Source organism: Triticum urartu, chromosome 2A, assembly GCF_056163025.1.
Source record: "Triticum urartu cultivar PI428250 chromosome 2A, HENAU_Tu73, whole genome shotgun sequence".
Lineage (NCBI taxonomy): Eukaryota > Viridiplantae > Streptophyta > Magnoliopsida > Poales > Poaceae > Triticum > Triticum urartu.
This window is the reverse complement of record NC_141874.1, coordinates 43,227,474-43,233,025: the sequence shown is the minus strand read 5'-3', so window position 1 is coordinate 43,233,025 and position 5,552 is coordinate 43,227,474.

Below are 5,552 nucleotides of genomic sequence, written 5' to 3'. Positions count from 1 at the left end.
CCCCTAGTGGCGTCGGGGATGACATCACTGATGGTGCCGCCGAGGATGCCACCACTGATGATGGTGGCGCACACACAGATGGCAGCCAACCGAAGAAGCAAAGGAAGGACCGGCGCCCGAATGCGCTCCGCACCCTCAAGGAGGAATTCACTCAAGTGGACTCCGACGGGAATCCAATGGAGCCCAAAAATATAGTCAAGGGGTACTCGCTTCAGCTCGGGTGCATTCTCCGGAGCACCGTCTCGATCAACACCGAGAACCTTGGGCATAAGGACCGAGAGAATTTGCGCAACCTCCTCTTCACGAAGCTGCACGAACGATACAAGTTCCCCGCCGAATTTGAAAACACACGCCTCTCAGGGAATAAAGTGAACAGTGTCACCCTCACGAAGGTGAGCACGGCCCTGTCTACTTGGAAAAGCGCAGTGAAGAGAATGATTGATAAAGGTGATAGTTATGAGAAGATCAAGGCGAAATATCCTTTGATGAGCGAAGATGAGTACAAGGAGTTCAAGATCAAGTGCGAGAGCAGTGCAACCTCCGAATCAAGTCAGTGGGGGAAAGAAATGCGGGAGTTGAACTTAGGGGAACACAAACTCGGTCCCGGCGGTTACAGAGTGGCGGAGCCTATATGGGACAAGGAGGACGCGGAGCGTGCCGAGCAAGGCCTACCGCCCCGCTTCGAGAAATACAGCGGTGACAAGCAGACCAGGAACTATGTCAGGGCCCGGTACAAGGAGGACCCGATAACAAAGGAGCTTACCACGGATCCGAAGACCAGGGCGCTTGAGCTTCTTCTGGTAAGGAATACACCCCCGCGTAATTAGCTCCATATGGTTGCACTCTAATTAATCCCCAATATTTCTAAATGGTTCACGTTCCTTTCGCAGGACACTGAAAGCAGTAGCGTGGGGTCGTCTAAGAGCTCCCCTTTCGACACCCCTTTAAATAGGGCGTTGAACGTAATGAAAAACAAGGATAAGCTCACTAAGCCGACATCAGCTGGTCGTGTGGCCGGCAAAGGCTTGTCCACAAAATGGGGGTCATACTATACCGCTGGTGTGCGGAAGGAGAAAAAGACCAGCTCGGAAAGCCAGACGCGCGAGGTTGAAGAACTCAAGGCACAAGTGGCGCGGATTCCGGAGCTTGTCCAAGAGCAAGTGCAACAACAACTTGGAACGACGCTCAATGCCATGGTGCCTACGTTGATTCATGGGCTGACGACGTGGATTGCGGGCAGCCAACAGGGGCCTCCCCCGGTTCCCAGCTTCACGGCCAGCAACTCGCACAGCGCACAGGCGGCGCCATTGGTGTCTCCGGCGGTGGCGCCATTGGTGTCTCCGACGGAGGCGGTATTCGTATCTCCGGCGCCGGCACGGGCATTGGAGCTTAATGCACCTGGGTGTACGCCGGCCGGCACCTCGCCAGCAAGCGCCCCCTCCGTCAGTTGCACGCCCGCCGTTGACGGTGCCTCGACATTAGCCGAGCTCGACGGCATCACGGTAACCAAGCCTCTCGGCCGATGACTTCATCTCCTTGCCTTTGACTGGGCATCCCTAACGCCCTGTACATGTTTTCGCAGGGCACCGCCGACGTTCCTTGCACTCTTCTGCACTTCGTGGGCGCCGAGTTGGTCGATGTTGCCAAGGGAAGAATCGTTCAACCGGGCAACCCCATGTTCCACGGTAATCCGATGCCACCCACAATGTATAGGGTTGAAGTGGTTCGAGTGCTGCCAGGCTGCGACGAGCTGTTACCTCCGATTCGACCCGCTGGGGCCGACGAAGAAGATGAGATGACCCTCAGCACCTGCGTAAACTGGCCCCTGCTTTGGCCGAAGAGCCAGATTCGTTTGGGGGCGGGGGACACCACCCCACAGACAAGACCGCCAGTCGTGCCGGCGCCAAGCCATGGCAAGAACGCCGCAACGCTACCGGACCTGCTGGACATCCCTATGGCACAGGATCCGGACAGCCCTATGGCACAGGATCCGGACGGCGACGACAACGACGACGGTACATTTACCAAAGTTGATAAGTACTTTGCCAAACATGGGTACGCTGACGAGTTCTGCGGGCCTCTTTCTCAAGAACCCAACCAAGACGACCGCGATCTAGCTGGTACGGCCGAGAAATCCAATTGCAACAGGCGTCGTCTGGCGTTCAGTTCTCAGGACATGCCTCCAGCTCCCGCCTTCACCGAGCCTCAGATAGCTGAGGTGTGAAATATTATCAGCCCCAACACGCTCAAGAAGGCGGTCTGCGAGCAGAACTCGGTCCCATTACAGGAAATCAAGAAGAAGGGACGGAAACGAAAGACTAACAAGGGCGCCGGTGCGAGCCAGCCGGCACCGAATTTGATCCATGCTCAGGACGGGCCACCTTCACCTAAGGATATCTCGAGGAGGGTGCATGTGGCGGGTAGGGCGATGCTACCGCCAAATATGCTGAATGCTGCAACCGGTGCTATGCGGAGTCTGCACGACAGTGTTCTTCCTTTGGAGAAGCGGCGTCTCAGAGAGAAGGATGTGGCATACCCGGTTTTCGTGGCCAAGGTGCCAGAGGGCAAGGGCTTTGTGGATGGCGACATCGGGGGTACGATCGTCCTACGGTTTGATGACATCTTTGCTATGTTTAACCTTCATCCGCTGCACTACATCTTCGTTCGGCTGTTTTCGCTGAGTATGGAGATGCGGATCATTAGAGACAAGACCCCGGACATTGTGATAGTCGACCCCTTCTACATGCGTGCCAAGCACTTGAGCAGCGCTGGGGACCGCCAAGTTGCGAGTTCACACCTCGAAGGCGTCATTCTGGCAAACCTAGATAAGGATAACTTCCTTGTGGCTTACTTTCCCGAGTAAGTCATCCCTTAACCGCCCCGTAACATATGATTTCTTAGATTTCGATCGTTCTTTTTTTTCTAACATTCCATGTTCTGTGCAGTGACACACATTGCACACTCATCCTCTTAAGCCCGAAATATTCCATGGCCACGTATTTAGACCCGAACCGTAACTCCAAGATAGACTACACAAATGTCAAGAAAGTTCTTCATGATGTTCTCCCCGCCTACGCCAAATCTGGAGGCACCTTCACCAGGGCAGTTCGTAAGTACGGCAAGCACATGTTCTCACACAATACGAAGTTCTGCTGCGTCAAGCAGTCGCCTGGCGGTCAGAAGGATGCCTACTACGCCCTCCATCACATGCGGGCGATCGTAAGGGACCATCATCAACTTCTGCTACCAGATAATCTCAAAGATTGGGCCGCGAGCTTGTCGGCAGTCCAGGACGCGGACCTCAGACAAGAATTCTTTCGCATCCAGTCGGAGTTTGCGGACATCATCCATCAAGATGTCCTTCATACCTCGGGGCAGTTCTTCCTCAGATATCAACCGTCCAACAGTGAGATAGATGAAATGCTACAAATGCAGGGTGACAACGACCGCGATTTCATGACCATCACGACAGACGGCGGCTTCATCCACGTTCCTATCCGATGAGTCGAGTCGAAAGTAGTGATGTGTAGTTCTGAAATATTGATTGGCTCATGTTGTAATTATACTTTAATGAATTCGTATGTCTCTTTGGTTTGGACAGTCGTTCAACTTAGATGTAATCGATGCTATTTATTAGTAGGACCATGAATCGTGCTATTAATGTCTTGCTTTTCTCTTCCGATCCTTTTGTTGCATACTTACATATTGCTTATGTATTGTCTGTTGTTTGGCTTGTGCATAGAGATGCCGTCGTATGTTGTGTACAAGGGTAAGGTTCCCGGAGTCTACGATGACTGGGAGGAGTGTCGGAGACAGGTTCACCGTTTCAGCGGTAATAGTTACAAAGGGTACACCACTAGGGCGGAGGCCGAATCTAGATACGCCCGCTATCTAGCGGGAGAGAGGAGGGAGCGTTGGAGGAACCGGATGAAGACCAGTTTGATCGCGATGATGCTCATCGTGATGACCACAGCTCTCTTCTATGTGATGGTAGTTTAGATGATCGATATCGACTTGTAATGTCAAGACAAACTCGATACCTGCGGTCTTGAGACTTGTAATGTTTTATCTTTGTTCGGTCTTTTGAATTCAGAGACTAATATGATGAATTGTATTCGGAGACTAATCTTCTATTGTATTCGATGAATCTGATGTTGCTGTGTGTTGCTGTCTATATTCTGTCTAATAATATATTTTATATTCTGTCTAATAATATATTTTGTAACCTGCGCAAAAATCAAAAAAGGAAAAAAAACCAAATATTCATACTAATGGCGCATCACCACCAGGTGCGCCATTAGTATGCTAAAGGATACTAATGGCGCATCAACAGAGAATGCGCCATTAGTATGACAAAGCCATGCTTACGTATGGCCCTCCGGGAGGCACACTAATGGCGCATGCTGTTACATACTAATGGCGCACTAGTTGGTGCGCCATTAGTATACCAGATACTAATGGCGCACCTGTGGTGCGCCATTAGTAAGATATACTAGTGGCGTGCTACTAATGGCGCACTGGTAATGCGCCATTAGTAGGCCTTTTCCTAGTAGTGCAATGGCCTATGTACGAAGGCCTTTTGTGAACTTCACTTTTCTCCATGACTCTGCTGCCTAACAGAGCGTATTTTTCGTTTTGTATGATTTGTGTATGTACGAACATTGATTGCGGAGCATGCATGTGTAAATTCTAGCACCGACTACACATATACAACACATGTGTGATATTTATTATATACAACAAGCGAACTATTGTCTTGCTGTTAATTCTCGGAAAAGCTTCATTTTTTGGCACTGCAATGGATATGTCTCACAGCTGGTGAGTGGAAGAATTTAGTATTTGAAATTAGGATCCCCTAATTTGTTGTTACAAACTTCAGTTTCTTTACTTATCAATACAAGAAATAGTTTCTTTTCCATGTCATTACCATCATCTCCATCGGTTTTTGCTAGTAGAAATGGATGAAACATATTCTTGTTAGAGGCCCTTACTAAAAACCTTTTTTCATCTACAATTTTGGATAATTGGTATCTAACTGAACTAGATGGCAACAACATTCAAAAGTAACCTGGCCAAGAACAGACATCGGGCACAGGTGGGTTATGTTAACTAACCAACCCTCCAGAGGTTGCAATTCATCCATCGCCTCAATAGAAATTGGAAGGTGCAATAGAGTGGCCTGGTCAGGAGTTTCCCCAAAATCTTTGACAGAAACTTTTTCATCCGGGAAAACGAAACGAGCCTTGCCAAATGATGCCGAAGGGGCCAAGAAGATCGCTCAATCTGCTAGGCATCAAACAACAATCAAACTGAGTCGCCCGTATACGACTTTGCGGCGACCTGTGTTTTTGGTAAACAGTCGCCCGGGTCTGGTCACTGCGACCCCTTTTTGTGAGGGGGCACCCCTTCTCCCGATTGAAGAGCTTGCCTTGTACTAATCGCTAAGCTTCAAATATCGCTCCACCAAGACTACAACAAACATGAATAGCAGTGACCGGCCAAATAGTATCATCACTAACGCATGAGTGGCCCGTGAGTGCCTCGAGGTCAGT